Raw genomic sequence first — 12379 nt, forward strand, 5'->3', positions numbered from 1 at the left:
AGAACCAAGTGGCACTCGGGAGATCTTGGAGGATAGGTGGTTTATTTAAGGCTGGCGGGCTCAGAGGAGAGTGATCTCCAAAGGTCTGAGCCCCGAGCACATAGGGAGCAATTTATACACTTCTACTTCCGCATACTGGGCACTCTTGGCGCATGCGGGAAGTGGGGCAGGGAGAAGAACCCGGATTGGTGCAAGGGGGAAGCAGAGCAGGGAGAAGAACCCAGAAGGGCCCCACGGCAGGGGCTGGGACTCCCTTGCTGGCTCGGTCAGCCATCTTAGGACACATATTTTTCCTTATCATTTCCTATGGTCCAAGCACTGAGCAAATGCTCACGAAACAATTCTCTGCTTATCACAAGAGTCTCCACAACTAGATCAGACCAACACAGATTTGTGTAGAAATAAGAGAATCAGGGTTCATCAGAGAGGAGAGAAAAATAATTCTCTTGGCATTATCTTTCATGCTCTACATCACTAACTAGTCTTTTCCTCACTCTTGCCAGTAGAACCTAACCCTGGCTATTCCTCGTGGCTCTGTTGCAGGTTTAACTTCCTCGACCTACTGTATAAATGCTGTAACTTCTCTCAGCTCAGCAGTCATCCCTCTTCACCCCCACTTCCTGACAACCTCATCCACTCCCATGCCTTGAATTGCCACCTATACATGATGACTCACACCTCCAGCCCAAACTTTCACTCCTAACTCTAGAGGTACATAGTCACTAAGCTACTTGAAAAATCCTATTAACTGTTCCAAAGCCCTCTCAAAATCAACATGCCAAAAATAAACTTTTAATCTTCTTCCCAATCAAGATTCTCTTCCATAATTCCCTGTCTCAGTGAGTGATTCATCCAGCCACTCATGCATAGGAGCCATCCTTGATATTTCCTTCACCCTCATCCCCCTCCCATATTTAAGCCATCATCAGTTGTCTTTACTCTCTAAACATAATCTTTCTCTTAAATTGGTCTGCTTCTATCCATTTACACTGATTTTGTCCTAATCCAAGTTGCCATCACAGACAGCTGCAGTAACTCCCCAGGAAGTCATCCCATACCTTCCCAACCTCTCTTATTCATTCTCTGCAATGCAGTCAGAGGATCTTTCAAAACACAAACCAGCCCCTCTTGCTCCTCAGCTTCTGAAACACAATCACCTCACCAACATCTTTTAGACTACCTATTAAACATCTCTTGATTATATCCACCTTTCCCCAAACCCAAAGCCACTAAACTAGATTGACATATCTTATCTCTTGCCTAGATTATACCAACCACCTTGAAACTGGACGCTCTCTTCAGTCTTTGCCTCACTTAGAAATACAAACCAGTCATCCTGAAGCAAAAGATTATACTGCTCTCATTTAACTACATAGTTGAAATCATACAAACAGAAAAACCAGTAACATAAAATTATGAATACACATAAATGACATTTTCATCTTACGAGGCATTCATATGAGGCTTCCCATTTTTAGAATATGTCATAAGACACCAACAACACAAAAATAGTTGAAATTTTGCACATTTGCTGAACAAGATATAAAGTGTATTGCATACATGTTTCATAGACTAAATGACAATAGTTACCATGAAAAGAACTTCCCAGTCAATATTGTCTACTAGACAAGAGAGATTAAATGTGTCTATGAGCTGCTGAGGGGTCTGAGCTAGGAATATGACCTATAAAGAGACAAGTTTTTATCCAGAAAGGCTTTATTAAGTAGCTAGTCCATGCACATTTATTTGGTAAGCAACTTTTAGCACATACAGACTTATAAGTGGTCCTTCACTACTCTCAAGGTGCTCATCATCTTCTTGAGATGAAACTAATTTATGAGTAAAAGTGTAAAAGCACGTGACCAGAAGTTATCACAGAAGGAAATAAGTAAGGGAGAAGAGAGATTAAGAGGTGCATAAAAACTTTATGCAAAGTCAACAGAAATACAAGAATTACATTTTAATAAAAGTTGTAGGTGAAGTAACCTATGGGTTTAGGCAAGAGCTTTGACTTAAAGCTTTTATGGGATAAATTTTGGTTGAATAGACAACTTGGTTTTTTGTTCGTTTTTTTTTTTTTTTTTTTGCAATGGTGAGTAATAATGGTATGCTGTTATACTTAATCAAGTTTGAGATTCCATTATATGTTCCTTCAATATTTTAGGTCATTAAAATCAGTTGTGATTCTTTTGACCATAAGCCATCTGGGAGGTCAAGAGAGACCCTACTGGTGTGTTAAATGAATGTTGACAGGGAAATTTTGCACGGATAATTCACATGTGAACAAACCACCCAGTGATTCATCCAATTAGAGGATAATATCATTGTCGGGATAAACATATTGTTATTTGAAATATTTCTTGTAGGATTAGAGTAAATTCCCTTAAACAAGAATTCATTAAGTATCTGCATGTGTAACTAGCTATCAGACTGATATATTATCCAAGAAATGACATCACAGCCAGTCATATTGCCCCAGGTCATAGCTGAGTTAGACTATGCCATCCTGTTCTGTGAAAGTGAGGGGGCAACAAGGAAAATGTCAAGTCCTATCTCATGAACATTCTGGGAGCAAGGATGAGTCACCTTTTCCCAACTTCTAATTTATGGGGTCAGTAGAGACTGCTAAAGAAATAAACTTACATTGTACAGACATGTAGCCCAGGATTTCATGTAAAAGCACCACCATCAACTAGCTAATTTTGTGTGGGTGTTTTTTGTTCTTGTTTTTGTTTTGTTTTGTTTTTATCATCTCAGCTAATCTCCAAGTTCAGATATATTTTCAATGTGAGTTGCATGATTAAGCAGTTCTCCCTAGATCCCATCATTTCCAAAGTAAAACTTAAGGTAGAGTATAAATTAAATACATGGACTTGATAAAAAATAAGTGGTTATTTCAAGTTAAATGCAATAGTTCAGCTATTAAAATGTTTGCCAACAACAAAATGCCACTTTTATTCACCTTTTTGCAGTATTTCTAAATCTTTTTTGCCCTTTGTAATGAGAAAGGTGATCCATTCTAAATGTCAAGATGTGATGGTGTATTTAATATTTCAACATTTCAGAACACAGCTTTTTTTTTTTCCTCCTATTCAGTTCAAACTAATTCATCCTATTTTCACATGCTAGGTATTTAAACACAGTGCAGTCTCTGTTCTTCAGAGACACCATTTCATTAGCCTCTGTCTTCTAGCACAATTCAGCCTCAAGTCCTGAAAATGAGTTGGAGTGAATTTAAAGTAGAATAGCTGTAGTCTCAGGAATACCAGCTGCCAAATACCTCAACTTACCCAGTAACCATGAACCCCAATAGTTCCTTCTTGCTACAGAACTCTTGACACTTTACCTAACAGTATCACATATGTTGTTCTATTTAATCTTCACAGTCTACTTTGAAGGAAGTAGCATTGTCTTCTTTTTTCCAGATGACAAAATTTACATGAATGTTATCCAAGCTTACCAAACTAGGAAGGGCTTTACCACATATGGTTCACTGTCTGCACCCTTCCCCACCCAAGACTGCTAAATGGATTAGACATGTATATTTGACCCTAAACCAACAACCCAGGAGATGGTCTTGAGAATGTGAACCAAGACAGACTGTTGTCAGTTGGATGTAGACTTTGGAAACGAAAGCCCATGCTCTGGTCTGACGGACGAGGAAATGATCTATCTAAGCCATTTCCAATATGAGCAAGCCAAAGAAACTAGTTAAGAAAATAAAACTAAGTTGACATACTAAGATTAGAGAGAATATAACATGAAGGGAACCATGCAGCCTAGAAGACAGAAAGGGATCTCATAACTAGTTTTCCAGTTTTGATCCCCATGAGGTCTGATGAGACCGTACTTCCTGACCTTGTAGGACAACTCAGTTGACTACTGGAGACTTACAATAAACCCCTTTGCTTAGGCTCATCTGCATGGGCTCTGTCACAACCAAAACTGCCTTGACTAAAAAACAGTAGTAGACACCTGATTTGAATCACGATGCTCTTTATCCCTAGTGTTCTTTGTCATGTGTCACATTGTAAATCTTTTTTTCCTTATGGAATTCATTTGTTTGACCCTTTAAATAGAGTGTCCATGTGCTCACCAGTAGGTCTTTCTATTCTCTATATACAGACTTACTGTTACTTTGTAAATGTAATGGAGTTGTTGTAAATGGAAATCATTAGAAAATTGGTTAATAAAAAAATACATAAATGTAATGATTAGAAATCATAGGTCTCTTGAATTGGTACACAATTATCAGTATTTTCTATAACTGAAATCAAAAAGGCAGACCCTTCTTTAGCCCAAAGTCTTAAAACAGGTTTTTACATGTCTGTGAAACAAGACTAATGTCAACAGAAGCCAATTTCTACATTTAGAGCCAACGTATAAGAAAGGGTGCTGACAGGTCTTCAAGCACCACACGTCATCTTTGCGGGCAGCTGGGCTATCTGTGACCTTTTTTCACATACATGTTTGTTGAACCCTCAGAACCGCCCTGATGAGGTAAGTGTTCCCCCATTTCCTAGGTGATCAAATTGAGGCTGTTGAGTCTAGTCACAGAGATTTTATGTTATAAAACTAAGAATTGAAGGGATCATCATGTAACTTCAAATCCAGTTTTGCCTATAGGTGAGAGAAAGGAAAAGACTTTTTTTTTTTTTTTTAAGATTTTATTCATTTATTTTGAGAGCGAGAGAGCAGGAACAAGCATGAGTGGGGCAGAGGGAGAGAGGGGGGGAGAGAGAGAGAATATCTCAAATAGACTCCCCGCTGAGCACAGAGCCTGACACAGGCTCAGTTTCATGACCTGGAACGAAATCAAGAGTTGGACGCTCAACCGACTGAGCCACCCAAACGCCCGGGAAAAGACACATTTTAAAGAACTGCCTTTCACATCATAAGTTTCTTAGTGAATGAAAGAACTGCTTAGGTTAAGGGCAAGAATCAGAGCAATAACCAAGTCAACAAACACACAACTTCCCTTCTTTCTTCTCTAAGATGCTGGCCATATTCTCTTTTTCTTTTTTTTTAAGATTTTATATTTATTTATTTGACAGAGAGAGACACAGCAAGAGAGGGAACACAAGCAGGGGGAGTGCGCGAGGGAAAAGCATGCTTCCCGCTGAGCAGGGAGCCCGATGTGGGGCTTGATCCTAGGACCCTAGGATCATGACCTGAGCCGAAGGCAGATGCTTAACAACTGAGCCACCCAGGCACCCCTTTCATTCATTCTTTCTTTGCTTAGGTTTTAAAAGCCTTAAAATACAAACATTGAGCATCCTTCCTTAAGACTGTTGGGCAGGAGCACAGGTAGTGACTGAACAGTGTTACCTTAATAAAATATATTCCCAAGAACCACGATATTTGTTTATAATAGGTCAGTAGGAATCCTGGAAATTCAAATCTGAAGAGCCAGGAATCTCTTTCATAGAAGGTTTCCATTTTACAGATAAAGAAACTAAGGCTTTCCCCAAATGACTAGCAGGTTGGCAATGTTTATCAGGTACTCTTTGTATTAGGATTCTTTAGCTCCATCTCTTGGATGGCACAGAATATGTATTTCATTCATCTTTGCATGAACAGTACCCAACAACTTACTGGTTCAACCTGAGAATGCTGTAAGCATCAGCTGAATGAGTAAAGAACTCAAAAAAATCCAACTCAAACTTTTCAGGCATGAATTAAAAGTAGATGACTGCTGTTTTAATGCAATCTTTACCATGGTTGGGACATCATTGCGCCTTCCTGATTGGCTTGCAAAGCAGCCCAAGGATACTCTTTTAAACAGGGAAGATGAACAGGAGAGACTGGAGACAGCTGCAGCTTCCTCAGGCCCATAAATACCTTCCTATTCTCAGCAACTCGGAGCCCTGGTAATGGGTGAGGGTCCCCTCTCATGACTTTCTCTGACCCAGAAGACAAAAAAAAGAACAGGGCCAGCATGGCTGATGTGACTCCCAAGCCCTGGTTCTCTGGAGTTCTCACTCCAAGTACAAAACACACTGGTTAGGAATTCATCTGTCATGACGACATCAGGACTGTGTCTCTAGATAAGGGTACATGAGCTACTCATTATATGTGCAGAGCCTCTACTCCTACAGAAAACTCTCCCGTGTTATAGATCTGAGTTCACGACACTTAGACTGGCTGTTAGGACCTGCTGTTTGGAGTTACGCTGCTTTTGTACTTTCCCTGGGCGCTGGTCTCTGCTTCCTTGTGGTACTGAGACTGAATGCCTTAGCTTTTATTGGAGAGAAGCTAAAGATACAATGTCAAGTTAGGATTTTGTTCGGATGTTCTAAGGGCCGAAAGATCATTGAAAGGAGGTGAGCTGTGGAGAGCAAGGGACAACCATCCAAAGCTAGTACTTCTGGGGAGGCCTAAGAACCTAGCACGCTGGAGCAGGCTGATCGGCCACACCATATACTCTGCCTCACCCAGCTAAGGGACCCTCCAGCAGAGACACAGGGGCTTTCGGGGGATACAGAAGTCTTTTATCTGCAACAGGAGTCACATTGACTGCATTTGAGACAAAATTCATCAGATAAATATGAAATACGAGATTAACACTACAACCATATGCAACAGCACAGAACAAATCACCTACTGGCTTTCAAACCAAAAGCATGATGCAATGATACAGTGAATGAGCCAGTGTTTCATACGCTGTATCTATGTATCTGGAACAAAATACACTGTTCTTAGGTTCTTTCAACCCTTCTTTTCTCTCTCCAACCACCTCCGAATTCCCTTCCGAAGTTGGCTTTGCTTCTGAAACAATCTGTGCTTACTAGCACTTTTCTGAGAAGTTCTGTCAATGTTTTAAAAATGTTGTAATGTATTGGGGCGCCTGGGTGGCTCAGTTGGTTAAGCGACTGCCTTCAGCTCAGGTCATGGTCCTGGAGTCCCGGGATCGAGCCCCACATCGGGCTCCCTGCTCAGCAGGGAGCCTGCTTCTCCCTCTGACCCTCCCCCCTCTCATGTGCTCTCTCTCTCTCTCTCTCATTCTCGCTCTCTCAAATAAGTAAATAAATAAATCTTTAAAAAAAATAAAATAAAAATGTTGTAATGTATTAATCATTATATCTTGCCGACTTCCAAAAAGGCTGTAAGGGGAATTCCTTCGTGTCAGCTATGTGTAGTATTTAACATTAAGTAGTACAACGGGAATGCAGCCCTTCAAGTAACCAGTTCTGCTGCCCTGAAGCTGTGCCTTGAAGCTCCTCCCCAGCACTGCAGGGCTGAATTCTTTTGGGGAAATGATGATGAGCCTCTGGAATCAAAAAGAGTGGGCCTGAGTATAGATGGCATTAGCCAAAGAAAAGATCTACTGCTTTTCTGAGGAAAAAAAAAAAAATACCCAAGTGACCAGGATGAAGAAGCCAGAGAGTCCCCAGTCCTCTGGCTGTGCTCTCTGGTTTCTCTTCCATCTTTGCTCCATCCCAAGGAGCTGAACCTGTCCCCCCTTTGTCACTAGGGTGTCCTACTAGGACACTTCATCTTTCATCCTGATTCTCTCCCACCTTCTCCCTGCCCATCAAACCATGGGGTACAATGACCAGAAGCTCAACACATGACTGAAGTGGGGTCTGAGATGTTCAGCCAAGAGAGAAATGGTCTTTGCTAATTTACTAATATACAGGAACTAATTAACCACAAGAATCTAAAGACTGCCCATCACTATACTCTCCAGGTTACTGCCACTAGGTCTCACGTTAGCATGTCTGCATTCCTCCATGATTGCTATTGGAACAGAATGGGATCAAATAATTAAGGGTTAAATTCCAGAGGCATTTGAAAGATTTCTTTAAAAATGAAAAACTGTTACATATCAAGTACCCATGTTCAAGCAATCAGTGTTAAATTCTCATCACACTTGAGAAGCATGGACCATTGCTATAGATTGAAAAACTATTGTTAATGAAAGTATTCCAGCATCCCACGAAAGTGTGTTGTTGTTGTTGTTGTTGTTGTTTTGTTTTTACTTTGTCTCCCAATTCTGAAGAAAGCCTCAGTGGAAAATAGTCTGGGATACTGATTTCCCCTGCCAGAATCTATCCCTAGCCCATTAAGACAAGTCATTTAAGGTCTTTTGGTAGAGTTCCTCATCTTTCCAATGCATACAGTAATACTCATTATAACACTGTAGCTTGTCATGATAAATTCATATCTACGATCACATATATGAAGCTGCTTTCAAAATACAAAGGACTATTCAGTTGATTTTTACTGTGTCTCCTGTACTGCATTTGTATTTTAACTGCTACCATCACTGTCGTCAGACAAAGAAATGCATCCTTATCACCAGGCACCAGAGGCTAACACCTTCCACACTCACACGTGGACAACCCTGAATGCCAGCAACTGTATTTTGTACAATTACACTTGCTAATGTGACTCTGAGCATACAGAATATAGTTTTAATTATGTGATGATTCTTCAGTATTTTAATTGGTCAAGAAGAGTGTAGTGTCCCAAAGCCATAGAGCCGAGCTGAGCCTTGGTGATGTAGCAAAGGGCTCAAAGAAGCCAAGAAGATGTGGCTACCACTATAGAATCTCCACAGGTTTCAGAAATTGGAGATCTGAATAAAACTGAAATTGGGTAAAAGGGGGCAAGGGTTTAAAAGAGGTGTTGAAAATCATTGCCATGGGTAATCAAAATATGCAACCATGAAGACAAATCAATATTCATCTTAGATGTCTTACATCAAACCATTTATCTCAATTCTACAGCAGGCTTCCTCTACATTTTTCCTGCATTTTTTCCTGAAAGAAAAAGGTACATGCAGGACTCCAGAATTTGGAGGTGGGGACAATGAACAGTCTCCCAACAACAAGGCAAAAAAAAAAAAAAAAAAAAGTTTATAATTCCTGAATTCTATTAAAGGAACATGCCTGAGCAGCTGGTGTGTGCTGAGCACCCAGTAACTCAAACATAAGTACTCATAGACATTTGTACAAACAAATATAGAAAGTTTCTTGGAAGCATCATAGTCCAAGTTTCAATTTGAAGCAATTATGGGATGTGAGTTGGCAGACCAAAAAAAAAAAAAAGAGCAAAAAAGGACCCAAATTTAGAAACACAATAGGAGAATGCTAACCCTTCAGAAACCACAGCCTGGTAGGAGATATAGCCTACTTTCCAAGTAGGAGCTATAGCCTACTTTTCCAAGCACTTAAACATCCTTAATGTACAGTCCTGGGGCACCCTTCATGCAGGCAACGCTCACGTTTGTCCCATCCCCCATAGGAACAGCTCACTCACATTGGCTAATGACAGCCATAATTGCAGTCTGAATTTGTGGAAAACGAAATTGCAGAATTTTTTTATGTTATGTAGTTTAATTACTTTTGAGAAAATACAGTAACTCAGGCTAACAAAAGGTTTTCAATTTGGTGTGGGACTACTTTCATTAGAGAAAGAACTTCATCATTATATTAATTCATACATAAGTAGCATTGCCAAAATGGAGTATCTTATGCTAATCAGCTGCACTAAAAAGATAATGAATATTATTTATTGAATGTGAACCATTTACCAGGTATTATACTAATGATCACAAAATGCCTGAAAGGTTAGAGTTTATTATCGTCTATTTGTTCTAATACTGAGGAAATCCTTAATATGGTATAGTAGAGCACAGAAAACATTTCTCATTTCTTCAGCTGAGAGAAGCAGCAACAAAGGTGACAGGTATCTCAAAGGCTAATGCCAAGGCATGCGCTAAAGGTTGCAGTAGAGACAAGGATGTGGTGGGGGAAGTGTCAAAGGAAGGAAAACCATCCCAACAGCTGGTCCATCCAAACAGGCTGAAGGATGATGCTACCGTGCACCTGCGCATTTTGAGCACTGCGCGCTGTTGGAGGGCAACGTTCATGTGCAGTCTTGGCAAATGGCACGGTCTGCAGGGATACGGTACATAGCCTTTGAGGCCTTAGTATCTGTCCTGAATGAGATGGTTGGAATCAGAATAAGACGCAAAAGGCACCAGATGGCAGGGAGAAAGACACAAGCAGTTGAGGGAGGCAAAGCCTACAGACATCAGTGAGAAACCAGAGTCTTTCCTCGTAGGGTCCCTACAGCCTCAGGTGTGGCAGGAGCTAACAGAGGTGGAAACCTGGCCTAGATAGAGCCTCCATTTTTCTTAAAGGATTTGCCTGAGAAGGAGGACAAAGTCCTTATCTTTAAATGGCTAGGAGATCTTGGACAACTTAGTTCAACTCCTGGAATCTCCATTTTCATCTATAAAATTAAAATTAGAACTCTGAGATAGTATATATAGTTTTATGTGATTTGATTTTACAAAACACTAATTGTTTGGAAGATTTTGAGGATAACCCTAAGTGAGTGTTCATTATAATCCAATCAAAACATGTTTAAATTAGGTAAACTTTCAGATGAATTTGCAAAATTTTATTATACAACGGAAACTCAAAAAGGTTACACTGAGGTCTCAGAATGTTTGTCTAAGATACTGAAACTTTTTATTAATGCTCAGGTAGCAAGCTAGCCACATGTTCTTTTTGCCTCATAGTAACTATCCTTCATATTGATTTAGGTTATAACATAGGTTTATAACAAATATGGCTAACTAATATTTGATTTACTAATATTGTTACTGCACAAAGCTACAATTCTCTACTAAACTGTACACAGTGGGGGCAGGCAGGAACAACCTCACACGAGGAACCCCAGTAGCCCACTAGATACTAGGCATGCTTTATATTTACTATTTAAATTATATGTTTAAAATAGGGAAAATCGTGGTAAATATGCTAAATATTTACATGGGTTATTGTGCAGTGTTTAAGATAAACTGACATGGTGTGGTCAGGGAACAGAAAATTCTGGCTAACTGAATAGAGCTGTCAAATAATATATCTGGATAACTGACAATCTCCTCACCTTGACAACTATACTATGGATATTCACATCTTGGAGGATTAAAAAAGATACAAATTTTGATGTGTAATATCCTGAAGTATCTTAAATCTTATAGCTATTATCAAAAGCAAGGTTTTCTTCTGGAAATCTTCTGAAGTCCCTTTACCTAACCCAAAGGAAAATTAGTCTACATCATTGGTTCTCCCTATGTTTTCCAGTAGGGAAACCCTTTGTTCAAGTGCATTCTTACACAATATTCCAATTAAGCTGAAAGTAGTATTTTATTAATGTAAGTTCACCTAAAATAATTTAATTATAAAGTCAATCAAATGAAAATACATTCTATTCTGATGTGTCAAAAAATGTGAAATCATGGGATGGAAAGTTACAGTGTCAGTTCTGCTTCTTCAGTGCTATTCCTGTGACTCCATGTGCTTATACGGTCTCCACAGGTCAGAGAAAGGGAGGGGTTTACAACTATGGAACAAATATTCCTACAAAAGGATGGTAGCCATGACATGAAGCAGGGAGCACAAACTGAGCTGCATCAAGAGTCCCAGCAGGGAACCTAAACAGGTGAAGGGGACTGGACAAGGTCTGCTATGGAGCAGAGAGTTCATGACCAACTCACAGGGAGCCAGTCACAGCTCAAGGAAACTCACAGCTGCTGGGCAACAGAACAGTGAGCTCCAGATGATTCTACAGTGGTTCCCAAGGGCACTCACACCCTCGGATAAATCCCCTCTCCTGGAGCATGGACCAGACCTAGTAACTTATTTACAATGGAAAAACAACAATAACACAGTCAAAGCGTCAGGATGGCATTTCCAAGATTAGTTTACAAAAGATTCTGACTTGGGGTCTTGCTATGACTCTTATTGGCTCTCATTTTTGTTCTGATAAAATAAAATGCCATGTGATGAGCTGCCTTCTAGAGAGACCCATGTGAACAGGAACCAAGGGGGGCCTTTAACCAGCCTCCCCGAAGGAAGTGAATCTTTCCAACAACCTGGACAGTGAGTTTGGATGATCCTCTCCCACTCAATTACTCAAATGGCGGTAATTCCAGAGGACACCTAAAGTGCAGCTTTGTGAGAGATCTTGAGTCAGAGGACCCAGTTAAGCTGCACCTGGATTCCTGACCAATAGATAATGAGATCAGGAATATTGTTTCAAGCAGTAGATAGCTAATGAAGAATGTCAAATTTTCTCATTTTTCTAAAGCACCTGGAAATCCAGATTCATGTGTATGAAATCTCTCAGCTTTTTATTTTTAAGTTGAAAACCATTTAATAGATCAATATGTAGCCACATCTAAAGATAAAAGGGGTTAGAAATTTCTCGTTTCTCATTGATACACTAACAGGGAAAATGCCAGAAATCATCATCAAAAGTGAACACACATTGATAAATATGTGGAATGAGAAAGAAGTCCTCGACAGTAAAATATACTAAAAAGTATTTCTTCTTGTCATCAAGTTGAATCTGACAACAG

General features: G+C 39.9%; 1 protein-coding gene across 1 annotated transcript in view; it reads right to left on the bottom strand.

Moving 5' to 3' along the window:
* The window catches only part of TRPM3 (transient receptor potential cation channel subfamily M member 3), a 919507-nt gene that overhangs the window by 712249 nt on the left and 194879 nt on the right, over window positions 1–12379 (bottom strand). The window lies entirely within an intron of this gene.

The sequence above is a fragment of the Phoca vitulina genome, unplaced genomic scaffold (assembly GCF_004348235.1).
Source record: "Phoca vitulina isolate PV1807 unplaced genomic scaffold, GSC_HSeal_1.0 scaffold37, whole genome shotgun sequence".
In the NCBI taxonomy this organism is placed as follows: domain Eukaryota; kingdom Metazoa; phylum Chordata; class Mammalia; order Carnivora; family Phocidae; genus Phoca; species Phoca vitulina.